Source organism: Hirundo rustica, chromosome 4 (genome assembly GCF_015227805.2).
Source record: "Hirundo rustica isolate bHirRus1 chromosome 4, bHirRus1.pri.v3, whole genome shotgun sequence".
In the NCBI taxonomy this organism is placed as follows: domain Eukaryota; kingdom Metazoa; phylum Chordata; class Aves; order Passeriformes; family Hirundinidae; genus Hirundo; species Hirundo rustica.
The window spans coordinates 73,474,895-73,489,853 of NC_053453.1; the positions used below are offsets into that span (position 1 = coordinate 73,474,895).

A 14,959-nucleotide genomic window follows, 5' to 3' on the forward strand; every position below is an offset into this window, starting at 1 on the left:
GCCCAATGATAAACAACACCAAGACAAGCTTCCCAACCCAAATCAAGCCCACTTCTCATGAAGTGAGTGGCAACATTATTCTTTCCTGGTGACACAGAATCAGTGATGTTCAGTTTGTCTCTGTGCTTGATGAAGGCATGGAATGTTATGCTCCCTATCCTCTGTTAAATATTAGATGACTTCTGTAACAGTTGTAATTCTGGCTGATTTCCTCAGCAACTCAAAGGAGTTTTGTTCTCACTGCTCTCCTGGGTTTACATGTTTACCAGCAATCTAAGGCAACAAATATGTGTAAAGTTTGCATTTGTAGAGATCTTTTGAGAAATAAACACAGTCTGGCGAGTTCGTACGGCAGAGACACAAGGGGGAGGCATAAATGTTAAAAGCCCATTTCTACAGACAGCCTTTCCTCTGGTGAGATGAGGAGCAGAGCGTGAGGGCTGCAGCTTCTCTTGGGTAGTTCAGGGGTGTTGCATTAACTTGACAGCACAGGGATGAGGAAATGAGGAGACTCAGCCTAATCATGCTCCTGTGGCAGTTTGGGAACGGTAAGATACTGTTTATTTTAGGGAAAAAATCTGCACAGGAGAAGGCAGGAGATAGGATGTCCTGGTAAGAGCATTAAGCCCGACTCAGCTGCCATCAACCAGCTCCAGTTCCCCAAAGTGACTTTTATGTTACACACGCCAAGGTTCTGTCCTGTAAATGTATTACAGTGTCAGTAACTTGGGAATTGGCTGTTTATAAAAGCACATTTACCCTGAAGGTATTTTACCAGAACACTCTCAGTGAAGTGGTTCTGTCAGCTATCAGGAAAAAAAGGCGTATGCGAGGCAGAAGTTCTTAGAGATTATACTGCTTATTCAAAGGCAATGCAGATTAAATTCCACCTTTCTGAGTAGAATGCCCGAGGGAATGCTGATAATATACTGGGATAAGTTTGAACTCCTCCTTCTTCCCTGCTGCCCTTACCCCATCCCCTCTTTTGTATTCATATTTCACTGTCCTGCCTAAGTTTTGCAACTTCAGTGGTTTCCCTTTTGGTTTATCTTACATCCAGTTGATGGTTTCTGTGGTTCTCCAGTCTTTTGGCTGGATTCAGAATAATGCAAGAGAACATTGAAATATTTGCAGGAAAACTAAAAGAGTCCCCTCTCCATGGTATTCTTAATAGTTTGAGAGCTTATATTTAAAAAATACAAAGCCACCTTTTAAGTGCTGTGTTAAAAGGCTACACCAGCACAGGATCAACAAGAGCCTTTTTTACCTGTTGTATCCAGCACAGGAACAACAAGAGCCTTTTTTTACCTGTTGTATCCTTTTTGTAGACTTCAATGTATACTGGGATAGTATAAACAGTAAAAACGTTTCCCTTTAGTCCTGGAACTGGGTGGGAGACAAAAGAAATGGAAAGCCAATAAAAACATCCTAGTCCTTCAAAGTCTCCCTCCTCTCTCCTTTTTTTTTTTTTTTTTTTCCCCTTTGAGATGCAAGTAAATATTACATAAAATATGAATGAGGTCCCCTCTTTTGACTGGGACCAAATTTGTGAATCTGTGTGGAAACGGAGGCACAAAATTTGTGGGCAGCACAAGAGGGTGAATTTCAGGGGGTGGAAGGACCATAAAGTGCTATCAGCTACCTCAACAGAGCAGTGCCTTCCAGAATCTCCAGCCTGCTCATGAAAACCCCTCTTGTACCTTCCCATAAAAGGATCCGGTTTCAACGACTGCAGAGAAATCTGTGTGTGTGTGTGTGTGTGTGAGGGGGGTGGTGTCTGAAAACACCTATTTGCCTGTAGCCAACAGCAGTGGGAGCCCTTGGAAGGGCTGTTACACCCTTGCTAAAAGCAGAGCTGGACACAGAGCAGGCTCCAGGTAGCTGGTTCTGGTGGGCAGTGCCCTGCTAGAGCTGTGCTGATGGTGTTTTCTCTCACCCCCTACCCAGTTTGTGGAGACAGGAGCCTGTGGTCAGAGCTTACTGGAGCAGACTTGGCCAGACAGCTGGAGGATAAGCCAGACTCTAGAAGCGAGAGCACAGGGCAGAATGCTGGAGCACACATGCAATGAGAGGGAGACTCTGGGTGATAAATAGGGCCACTGTAATTGCCAGGAAGTCATGCCAAAATACGGTCACTGGCCTGCTTTCCTGGCTCATCTGTGTTTGCTGAGGAGGAGCCAGGCATTAGGTTCTTAATCTGCAAGTGGCTGAAGCACCTGACAGCGTCTGTGGAGTCACAGACAAGCTTTGTAAGGTCCTGGAGAGCCTCCTCTCCCCTCCATGAGTCACAGCAGCTGTGGAGAAAGAAGGGTTGTGCTTCAGGACATGTGGGCAGCTGAAGCTGTCCCTCATGCACTGCTGAAGTCATTAGACCTGTTATCATTGCTGAGAGCTGAGGAACATCCCAGTCTCATCCTTAAATCCAGACATCTGTTCCAAGAGTGAAAGACTCCCTGGTCTACAAAGCAGCGCCTTCCAAGACTCTCCCAAACATGAGGTGGGACACCAGAACACTGCTCACAGATCTGAGTAGTGACAGCATCTCAAAAGAGTTCAATCCAGGGAAAACTCCGCTTTCTTGCTGCTCACTAAATTTCCAAAGGTTTAAAAGACAAACAGGAGGCAATAGCTCATGTGAGTGGCAGATTTTCACCGCTCTCCTTCCTTGCCTCGTCTCCCTCCTGCCTGCTGGAGAAGACCAGCAGAGCGGCCAATCAACCCACCTGTCCCGTTTTGCCTTTCTACTTCACGCAGACCCAAAGCTTTCAAAAGGAAAAAGGAGAGTAAAAACCAGCTCAGAAGGAGGCACAGGGGATCAGAGTTGCACTGAGCAATGGGCAAACTCCTCAGGCAGCAGCATCCCAACCTGCTCTCCTACAGCGGACTGGATGCTCCTCCACTCAGCCCGTTCTCGCTGTATGAAAGCTGCATAAACACTGTTTTACAACAGCTGAGAAAAGCCAGATGAGGAAGGAGCTCTGCCTGAGCCAAGGAGCACTTTGCAGCTGCTTCGCTCGGGGAGAGGAGGAAGTGCTCTGTGGGTGGGAAGGGACATTGCTAAGACCTGCTATAGATAACAGGGCTGTACCTCCTAATTTGGGCTGGAGTCAAGCAGCACTGAGGAGGGGAGAGAGCTTCTAAAGTCTTTTTCTTGATGGCTAAGAGGAGCTGGGATGGAGCAGAGAATTAAAGTTGAAGTGAATTACTTACTTAAACACCGCTGTTTAAATTGTCCTTTCACTGCATCCTACAGCTCCATTCCTATGGTAACGAAACCGAGGATTTCCTAAATAGCTCCTTTTAAAACTACAGTAGCAGCAATTAATAAAGACTTAAGGTCCTTGTTCTCTTGTGTGCCATCACAAGACACAGTGTGTGCCCAGAAATCTAAAAGGGGAGCGAACGTGTACCAACCAGGAGGAGAAAAGCAGGGCAGGTAACCCTGCGTGGCTGATGCTTTTCCAGCTCATAGCTCAGCTGACTGTGAGTGCTCCAAACACCTCTGCCTAGGAGCCTTCACATTTTGGCCAAAAAAGAGACGGTGCCCAGCTGCAGCGCGCGCAATCCGACGTCCCTTTGTGCCGTGCGTGTGCCAGGCTGAACGCCCCGGGTTTCTGTGCTGGGGTGGTTTGCCCAGCCCCTGGCAGATGCAGCTCTCATCCGTGTGGATGGGCTGTGCAGCTGCAGCCAGGAATGGGGCATGGAAGTGTGTGGAGCAGTGGGGAGGACACTGAAGCTCCCGGAGGCTTCCCCCAATGAATGTGTCGGCTTCCAAGCAGGTCATTGCTTGAGCAGTCAGGTACGTGGGGTTGTTGTCACCTTCTGATCAAGAAACAGCTTGGATGCTTCCATTTGGGCAAAAGAGTGACCAGGAAAATGGTTTCATTGATTGTCACCTCTCAAAGAGCCTGTGCCATCACAGAAATAAAGATCCCAGCAACTCCAGTCACTTTAGAGTCGCAGTTGGGAAAGTCCTGAGCATTACATTTGTATCTGTTGTCTTATGCTATTTTCCCATGCCTAAGCCAGGATGGGGGAACATAGCTGGGAGAAAGATACCTGGTTTTGAAAGTTCCTACAGAAGAAAATCATGCAGCAGCCAAACCAGAGAGTCCTTCAACAAAACTGTCTTTAGCTTTCATTATTTGGGGACACATCTGAATCACACTACCAGGGATCACTTTCCAATTGCAAGGTCTGGGCATGTGGGAAATAGAACTGCATTCATTGTCACCCCACCCCCCATCCAAAAACCCCTGTGGGTTACTGGGAAAGGAGCCCAAAGTGATTTTTCTACTTCACAAATCCCTGCTCATATATCTTCCCCCACTAGCTGCAGCTCAGGGACTTTTGCAGAGGAAACATGAGTGATTAAGTTAGTGATTAGTTATCAAGCTCACAGCTCTGCTAGTAAGGCAGGGAAAGTTGCCACAAGATCTTCAAAGTCCCTGCTGTACCAACGGATGTATGGATTACTGAAATAAGCTGCCTCAGAAATCCAGAAATGTGGGTGGAAAGAGACTGGATTTTCTGTTTGGTGATTTTGTTTTTGTTTTCTTTTTTTAAGTTACACTAGTGTTGTAGATCAGTTGCCTTTTTTTTTTTTTTTTTTTTCTTCCCTTTTGTTCTTAGGAATGGCAATGACAACCAGATGCTTAAGTGATTATTGAGTGATCATGTTTAACACCCACTATATTAATTGTCCTGTACCATTTTGCTGGTGAAGTACTCAAAAAACACTCCCACTTTTCACATTCTCTGGTTTTACACTTTTCAGCCAGCTCCAGCTTCTCCAAAGAGGCTGTGCATGTACGTGTTTAAGTCATGACAGTAATTAGGCCACTAACTTTTAGATTATTTCTTCCCCAGCAAGAATACAAATGTGTCCCCTTGGAGCAAGTAATATGCAACCAGCAGTTGCATTGAGGTGACCTTCCCAAGCTCCTGCTCAGTGGGTGATGTTGATGCTTATTTAGAGCGTGAGCCCCAGGTTCATGCGTTGCTTGAAGAAGTTGCACTGCGGCTTTAGCACACAGATGCAATCTCTCTAGCCAGCAGCCTTTCTCAAAACTGCATTTGTTCATCTTCTCGTGCTAGAACTAAAGAGAAGGAGCACCAGGAACCTGGGCTAGACGTACAAACATTTGCTCTGCTTGTGTCTGGTACCTCCTCCCTTTCCTCTGCTTGTTTGCCTAGCCACGGTTCACTATAGCCTTGCCCTTGGTGTAGCAGAAACCATTCATGCCCTGCTCGACATTTGATCCTCCTCCTGGCTAACCACGAAATAATAAAATGCAGAATTTCTCTCGCCAGATGCCAGCGTTGTTCATCCAGGCGTAGCTGCCTCCCCTGTTCCATCTCATTTAACTACATCTGACATCAGCCCTACCTGTGTCCCCTCTGAGCAGCTGGTGGCAGCTGTTGGAGCTGAGACCAGCCCCGCTGTTCTTTTTCTTTTTGTTGTTTAGGTTGGGCTAAATATAGCCTGCTGTTTGATTCCTGAGGAAGGAATGCTAGGATTCGAGATTAATGCGTGCAGCTCAAATTTTTCCCTAGGCCTGTGCCCAGGCACCCCCTGCAGCTCTTGCCTTGATAAGATAGCTGCCCTGCCCACTTGTCTCCTGCAGTTTTGCCAAGGGCAACTGCAGAAGCTTCCTGGTGGAGCCCCAGGGATGGTTTGTCTGGTTCTGGTGGAGGTTGGCACTCTTTGGGGTCAGCCTGCTGGTCCCCAACAGGGCACTGAACGCAGGCCCTTTCAGAAACAGCAAGATTTTTGGTCTTCCACAAACTTTTTTACCTCCCTGATGTCTGAAGTCCTTGCAAATACTTTTCTGGCCTTGTTTCTTCTCAGCTGTCACCCTCCCCGTTCCCCCTGCCAGTTCCCTAGAAGTGTACGTGTTCCCTAAAGGCTGCATATGGTGAAAAGGCTTCGTGCTTTACAGGAAGACTTAGTGTTTGCAGTTCCTCTCTCATCCTCCTCACTCTGGGCTCCCTCCCATCTCTGTTTCTCATCCCCAGCTCTTTCTTTGCCCACACTGTCAGTGCCTTGTGCATCATCAAATGCTCAGGGCATGAGATCCAGATGAGCTAATGCTGGCAGCAGTGGTGTGATGCAGCAGAGAACCGTCACTCTCAAGTGGCTCCTACTGTCCTGGAAACCATTCCTTGGACTTGGAGGATGTTGGCTGCTCCAGGCAACTATTGCCTGAAGCCAGCTTGGCACAGGTTAAAAAGGGAAGCAGTGTCTATCTGTACATAGCTAGTCTTGGTCATAGAAGTGGGTAAATTTACCTATTTTGGCTTTGCGGCAGAGCAGGAGAGGCAAGTTACGTATTTCTCAAACAAACTCTTTTTCTTGCATTTGCTTTTGTGCCGCCCTTGAGCCTTTTACATCAGCAGCACCCAAAAATAAATATGTTAGGTGTGTAGAAAACTAACACTGCCTTCAGGGAGGAGGATCAATGAAATGCTTCAGGCTCTGGCTGAGCTCTGGTTACAAGCTGTGATTATCTGCCGGTGCCTGAAGGTGTTTGCACGCTCTCACCACAAGCCTGGCAGGCAGGAGATGCAAAGAACTGCTCTGAGGCAGCAAGGGAACTGTGGCATCCTCATCCATTTGCTGCTTTTATTCCCAGCCCGTGTTTGCTCATCACTGCTGGCAGCCTTTTATACACCCCCTGCTGCAGAGGCAGTTCCAGCGTTGGGTGAGGACAGCCCTCAGCTTCCCTCCCCTCTCCCCGGGCAGCTTGAGGGGTGCTGATGTGCTCCCCACTGCCCCTCCAAAGCTGGGAACTCCCAGATCCCAGCCTGGCCTGCTGTTTGAGCCCACGTTTCTTCTCCACCCACCTCAGATCAAACCAGCCCCTCCTGTTTTCATCGGCTCCTACCTTTTCCTGGAGACAGGGAAACAGCTGAGGGGGGTGCATCTGTTTCTGTCTCCTTTTCGTGACTCTGAATGGGAAAAGTTCTTTGGGTTTTTTATGGCTGTTTCCCACCAGGTAGAGCACTGACGCTGCTGGAGTCAGGCTGCAGCTGTTGCAATCCTGATGGATTTGCCATGTAGGTGTTGGGAAGTGCCATTTATTACGGCAGTGACGCTGTGGATAACTCACATCCCCTGCGTCCAGCGTGGAGAGATGAACGGCAAGAGAAGCGTGAAGCCCTGGGGAAGGAAGCAGTAGATATATTAAACATATGTGCAGCTTTAAAATGTCGTAGAAATTGGCTGGAGCCTCCAGCTGCCTTTCCAGAAATGTTAGACAGTAGTCTGCTCGCAGGAAAATGAGGGAATATGTTGAAAACATCCAGCCTGGCTTTGGAAGCACACAGAGCTGCTGACATTCCCGGGTTGTTCTGCTGGGGTCAGCAGCAGAGGAGCTGCAGACAGGCAGGAGCAGAGGCCTGGGGCACTGCTGTTACCACAGGGGAACTCTTTGGAGAAGTGGCTGGAGTTTTCAGGGTGGAGGGATGCGACCGGGCGGTGCACAGGACGCATTCTCCCAGGGAGGGAATTTCTGCAGGGCTGGAGCCGTGGCTTTCCCAAGGAGCAGTGGCCACCAGCACGGCCCTCCTGCAGGGCAGGCCACTGGGATTGGCCTCAGTGGCCACTGTGGGAACTGAGGTGAAGGAAAGGGGAGCCTGATAGCCCTGAGTCACCAAGGGAATTGTGACTCGGGCACTGCCAGAGCTCCTGCCCATCCGCTGAGATCCAGGCTGGCAGCATCTGAGAGCCAACCCCTACCAGCCCTGTGGGATCCTTCTGCCCCTTTATGGCTCTTCCACTGACCTTAATTATCGACAGCAAAATAAGGCACAGAAGCAACATTTATTTTCATTAAAAACATATTTGGCAAGCCTGTCTTTCACTGCTTCCCCAGTAGGGCTTAATTTCATTTTGACCCACAGGACCACGAGCACAAAAGGAGCTTGTCTTTATTTCCTTTCTCCCCTTCATGTGGCTGTATTTCCCATCCAGCTCTCAGTCTGACTGTAGTGCAGTCTATCAGAGATTTGCACAACCCCACTCTAGAGAGCTGCTTTTGTCAGCAGCTCATCTCTGTGCCTGCCCTGGGAAACAAAAATCCCACTCCCCAGAGCAGTGGAATCCAGTTAGAGCTGCCAACCATGATCTTTTCCTGACCTACCCAGCAATTGACCCAGAGGAGCTTTGCAAGTGGGAACTTCAAAAGTGCCATTCAAAGCAGGGAAGTGGAAGAAAGAATTAGAAGCTAAAAGATCAGAGTGAGCTGATTTTTTTTTTTTTTTTTTCACTGCAGAATAAATTGAAAATTATCAAAGAGTCACCACAGAAAAACGCAGTATTAGACCCATGGGTGGCAGAGAAAACTCACAAACAAAGAATCCCCACACTCTACAAAATGTTGGGCACGGGAGCGTGAGTGCCAAAGCAAACACCTTGTTAACCAACCTCAGTGGCAGAATCTGTGATGCCGAGCACTGCTGGATTCCTGTGGTTATGTTGGTCCAGTTGGTTCTCCTCCAGGCTGATTTCCACCATGAAATAATTGAATAGTGATCCACAATGTGATCTTGGTCTGTTAGGTCTACTTCCAGGCAAAAGTTTGAAAAAAATCATCTCCAATTAAGGAAAATTTGACCTTTATCTATGTGGAGCACGATAGGTCTCAAGATATTAGAGTAAACTGTGTCCTGGATAGTCAAACATTCATTTACTAATCTTCAGTCTCCCATGGTAATCTCAAAGAGTTAACAACTCATTCAAGGGTACTCTTTTGTTAGTACTCAGTGCAATTAAACCAGCCTAGTTCTCACCACCCACCAGCGTGTATCCTCAGCATCACTTTGGTAATTTCTTGGCAAATTTTGTTGGCAGTTTCTGACCTGGCATGTGAAATAACCAAGCCTCCCTCATGAAAACAAACTTCCTCTATTTTAAACGTACTCAGCATGACTGTTTTCTTCATTAATTTGCTATTTGGCATCTAGTATGAAAGAGGCCCCTGAGACTTAACTCAGTACCACTGTGGTGGAAATTCACATAGTGTTCAGTGCAGACTGGGGGGAGTTTGGGGGCCTGTACTATAAGAAATACTTCGATAGCTTGGAAGGGTCTTATGTATCGTTCCGCAGACTCCCAGACTCCACAGAAAAGATCCCACTCTATTTCCACTCTTTCCTGCTTGAAAAGGCAGATATATTGCATTCTCAACCAAGAAAGGAGCTTTGCCTGTTTTGTTTTCTTAGTCTATTTAGAATAAAGCACCAAAATATATAGGATTTTTGGTTTTTTTCGAGAAGAAGCCTCATTAAAGTTGCCTTTTTTCCTAAGCAGCTCTAGCAGCCACGATATATATTTACTGATAAAATCACATTGCAGCTGCTGATGTTCATGGTACTATCAGTATCAGCTCTGGAGCAGGATAGTTTGGCATCCCAGTAAAGGTGAGGCAAGAGACAGATCACAGAGAATGCAGGAGAACCTTCGAGCAGTTTCTTAAGTTCTAACACTTTACAGGTGTGAAAAGTACCATGATTTGCCTGGCTGGGAAAAGTTCCAGTATTATTAAGACTGACTCCATGCTCAGTATCATTTATCTCACCTCGCATTAGGTCTGTACCTAAAAGACTTCTTATTCACCTAAAATAATTTTGCGTGGCTCACTTTGTAGCATTTCTTAAAGTACTAAACCTTTACTAGATGCTGCCTTTTAGTAAGTGTGAAAATGTTGATATCATCCAGTGTGAGGAACTTTCTTTGCACGTCAGAGCACTGGAAAAATGACTTTCTGTTCCCAGTGCCACAGCACAGGCAGGGACTGGCTGCAAATAGAAATGAGGGACTCAAGAGAAGAAGATGACCTTCACAGCTGAGTTAAAACAGCACATTGCCACCTTAGATCCAGCTCTGGTTTCTGCACAGGAGGTGGCTGGCAGGCATGCTCAAAAAGGCAGGGAAAATGCAATGACCAAGAGCAGGATCTGGGACAGGGCTCAGGGAATCGTGCTCATGACGAAGGTACCTTGAAACTTGGTTGTACACTATTATTTTCTCTTTATCCCATTAAAAGTGTCGCTCTTGGTGAAGGTTAAAGTGCTTTTGCTACGGATAACACGGCAGAGGATTGAAAAGAGGCTTTGGTTTCAAGCATGACATCATGTGTTAGAAGTACCAGGTCACTGTGCAATTCCAGGACTTCTCTGTTCTCCTCAGCAGGGGACTCTCAATAAGTCAGGGCTCTACAGTCCTGTGGCATTCTAAAGCTACATTCAGAACACTTTGAACCTGCCGATTGCAAAAGTGCTCTCAGATCTCAGACTGTCCTCAGGAAAAAAGTTTGCAGACCAGCCACGAACAGAGGACGCTCAGGGTGACTTCCAGAGTATAGAACCAATGAAAATATTTCTGCACCTGGGTCTGCACTTTGTAAGGGCTAATCCAGTTGCACCTCTACTGTTTCTGAAGAGTCTTAAGGATGATTTTAATGATCTTGCTCTTGTATTTGGAGAACAAAATGGATGTGGTGGGTTTGGTTTGGGTTTGGGATTTTTTTTTTGGTTTTTTTTTCTCCCAGTATGAGTAGAAAAACCTACAGAAAAACTTATCTTCCTGGAGTTTGGAGCACAGAGTGGCATCCTCTAGTTCCCAGCTGGGTTGCAAGCTTTCCAAGGGGCGAGGAGCGTCCCAATGAAACCCAAAAAATAGCCTAGAAAAGTGCAATGAGTGCAGGGAGGTGCTGGGTCACGTGGGAATGGGGATTGTCTCCTGTGGAACACCCAATGACTGTTCCACCTCCAGTTTGTCCCTGTCGCTCTCAGCACAACATCACAGCCACTGCTTCTAAAAAAAAATTAAAATTGTACCATTGAAGCCAGCGCTATTCACCACCTTGCTGTTTGAGAACTTAGGCCACCCGTGTCTCCAGAAACTAAATCACAGCAGCTCCCTCAGCTGCGTTTTAAGTTGTCATAAGTTTAAGTTTTATAAAGTTTAGATGATATTATTTAGGTGCCTTTGAAAGAAAAATCACAAGTTTAAGTTTTATAAAGTTTCTATAGTACTAAGTCTATATCCTAGTAATTTGAGGTTTTATTGCATGTAAGTTTTATTGAGTTCGTATAATTTAAAATTCCTTCTGCCAAAATTTATTCATATTTATTTATTCATTTTTATTCATTTTTTCATAGAGATGATATTATTTAGATTCATTTGAAAGGAAACCTAAATATCATCACACAGGTGGCAAACTTGGCACCACGCTTCAATATTGGACAAGCCTGGAGTCTGGACTGTCTATACTGCTGCAGCCAGTGCAGGGTTTTCTACCCAGTGCAGAACCTGTTCTAGGTGCCTCATGAACACCCCAGGATTTTATTCCTCATTAAATAATTTCCCCAGTGACAAACATTTTATGTCCTTCGTTGCGAGGGGGTCAGAGAAGATGACAGCAATAACTCTTCCTGGCTCGAAAAACATGATCTTGTTGATCATTCGATTAAGAATCTTTCCCTGGTGCTTAGTGGATTTTTATTTCCTCTTGAGCTAAAACACTGCTGTAGTCATGATCCTCTCCTCTGGGGCACTTCCCTTTCTCTTGGTAGTGTTTGTATTCTATGTATCTGCTTGTTCCTACACACCAACCTTCATCTGATGAGGCAGGTGATCTTCATAACTCTGTTATAAAATCTTTCTTTAAGATTTAATATTAAGTAACTGAAGAAAAAAAAAATCTATCACTTTCTGTGTAGGTTTTATTTAACAGGTAACTTTATGGCACTAAGTTGAAAGCATTCACTGAGTCAATGTTTGGACTGCGCTGCAGGGATGTAAACGAGAGCACCCAAATTTTATGCTTTTGAACTCATTAAAATGAGCAGCACAATTTGTGCAGCAGTGGCTTATTTGCAAGAACAGGGATTAACAGGAGCACACAGAAGAGCTGAATACAGATGCAATTTTTTCACATGGAGATCAGGACAAAAATGCAGAGCTTTCCAGTGACCTGTGCTAACGTGAATATTTTTACCTCTGAGCGGGGTGTGAGATTTGAAAACACACTTGGCAAGTAAAGAGCTTGCACAGAGGGGATCTGCACCTATCAAAGAGGAAATGCAGAGGCTAACGCTCCTGGAAGATGAAAAAGCAAAGTCACAGAAGGTGAGCTTTAGTTACAGCTCTTCAAAGCTAGATGGAAACTTCAAGGGATTATTTGCAAAGCTAATAAAGAACATTAGTTATGGAAAATTAAAGATTAATTCAAGGCTCCACAGAGTGCCAGACTAAATAACCTTGTGCCATGTTGTGAACAAATCTGAGGCTCTCACAAATAGAAGGAGTTTGATACATGAAAATAAATGAAAAAGGCTGAGTTTATTCCTGTGGGCTTTGGAGCAGGGTCAGGAATGCCATGGACCGTGCCCACCCTGCCTCCTCCCAGGGAGCAAAGAGGATGTCTGGGGTGGCCCCACAGCCAACGCTAGCAGAAAGTAATATAACAAACTGAAAGACAAAACACAGCTTAAAAACAAGCACTGTAAGGGCAAAACCATAGACCCAGGGAAAGCGTGGTGTGCTGTTTCCTCAGTCATAGGTGCTGGATCATTTTTCATTCAAAATCTGGAGCACTTCCTACAGATTCCCTAAAAACACGTCATCTGAAAAAGGGTTCACACGTTTCTATAATCCCTGCCTTGCAGCAGCACTAGACTTCACACAGCACAGCACCAACATGCCCTTGGAGTAGCATGGATTTCACATACTGAGGACACACTGAATAAAAACACAAAGGAGCTGATACCAAGGTGATCCAATCCAGACCATTCCAGCTCAATCTAGACCCTGACTCCTTGCACCAAGGACCCTTCCTGCTCTCTGGATGATTCAAACTGCCCCTATCAGCATGTTTTACATTTTTTCCAGTCACATAAATACAGGCTTACCACAACCTTCTGTCTTCATCTCCTTGATACAGGCACTCAGCAGAAGGCTTCTTATCACGGGACAGCAAGAAAATGCCCACAAGGCACGAGATTTTCTGTTCAATGTGCCACATGAGCGTAGCTGGGGCTGCTCAGAGGAGGGAAAAAGGAAAAAAAAGGGGTGGTTTGCTAAGGGCTTTGGTAATTAAAGTAATGAGGAGACAGTGGTAATGACTAGCACAGGACGCGTCAGGATCGTGTCCAGTAACAGGAGTTGTTCAGCTGTGCTGCCTCTAAATGCTGACCTGAGTGCAGTCAGTGGGGCTCCTGCATTTCCTTCTCCGACAGGGGTGAGTGTCACCTGCCAGGATGAGCCTCAGTTTTCAGCTGAGGCTTCACTGAAAGCAAAACTTCCTAACGTAGCCTTAAATAGTGTCAGGGTAGTACCAGCGCCCTTCTAAGTTTCTTAGGATGTTGCTTAGGTTTAACTAGTCAGACTTGACATTTCCATGCTGGGTGTCTGCTCCAGGCTGGGGGTTTTTTTTGTTGTTGTTGTGTTTTTTTGTTTGTTTGTGGTTTTTTTGGTGTTGTTGTTTTGTTGTTGTTGTTGTTTGTTTGTTGGTTTGGGTTTTTTTGCTGGCAGATGTCTGCAGAAGCAACACAGACATTTCTAAGAACAAGGCCAGAAAAACAAAAAATAGCTGTGTGTCTGTGTGAAAAAATACTCTTGTAGCAGCTTTACCCAGACGTTCTAGCACTGTCAGTGCCCAAAGCAGGAGCACAAAACGTGACAGGAGTGGGGCCAGGGTGTCAGCAAGGGTATTCCTTCTCTTTGCCTCTGGAAGTTCCAAGCTGTGTGTCACACGCTGGAGGTAGAAGTTGAATTTTCCTCACGAGTTTATCCTTATTGAAGACATTCCAGCCCTAGATATAGGACGCTTTCTTTTCAAGAAGCTGTGTAGGGGGAAAAAAATTGGTCACAGACACTCTGAAGAAGTAACGAAGTACACGGGAGACTAAAGCCTCAAGAAATGAAGAGCAAACAGCGATTTAGGATTAAATTTGCCTTTCCATTAGCTTATCTGAAACAGATTTGTCTTGGGAAGCAGCTCTGGAAGCTAAAACAATGCAGCTCCCAGCACCAGAAATGACTGGCGAAATCTTCATTTCTGTACCTCATCTCTGCTCTTCACTGTGAAACTTTCCTCTGTGCTTGGGCTTTGGTGGAGCTTTTTACACCCCACATCTTTTCTCCACCCAGAGCAGCTAGAAGTAAGGGTGCCATTGGGGTATCATTTATTTTTCTGTTTTATCTGCTGTCCTGCACAGAAGCCATACCTGAAGAGTTATTTTTCCATCCACTTCAACTGAAGATCGGTTGCTTGAGGCTTCTTGATTTTTTTTTTTTTTTTTTTTTTTGCTTTTTAGTGCCAGGCTGAAATAGTTCAAGTGTTCAAGTAAGGACAAGTGAGCAGCTCAGGAAGTAAATTATAATACCCTGAGTATAAACCATGCAGCAATAGGCCCAGAAACCACCGTCAGCGCATCACATTAATTTTGGGCGTTCACCTTTACTTCTGGATGTTTGTCTTAGCTAAACGCTTTTAAGGCCCTTAAAACAATTAGCGATCCAGCTGCCTTCCCGAGGTTTAGCACTTGCAGAGCAGTGAGGAAAAGCCTCTGTTTATGGCCAGACTCCCAAGCGAGGAGCGCGGGGCCCTCCGTGCGCTGGCATTTCCATCAGCCCAGCGGGACGCTGCTGTTTAGCTTTGGTGGAACTTTACAGCCTGTTTTACTGCCAGCGAGGCCGGCAGCGTGATGAATCTTTCAAATAAATCTCCCCTGATGGATCTGCTGGCGCCTTCCTTAGATTAGGGGCGGAAAGGATTCTCGCCGTCCGAGCTCAGAGCGTTTACCACCAACGCAGCCCGCGTTTACCGCCGCTAGCGCAGCTTTAACTGGGAAATTTACATTAAAAAACGCATTTACTCCTTGGGGATACAGCGTAGATGAGTGCTGTGTGCATGCAGTGAACGACACAGCGCTGACACGAGTTTTTGTT

The 14,959-nt window shown here is 45.9% G+C and overlaps 1 protein-coding gene across 1 annotated transcript in view; it reads left to right on the forward strand.

Moving 5' to 3' along the window:
• Positions 1-14,959, forward strand: part of RERG (RAS like estrogen regulated growth inhibitor) — an 89,456-nt gene that overhangs the window by 1,881 nt on the left and 72,616 nt on the right. The gene's annotated exons all lie outside the window — the stretch shown is intronic.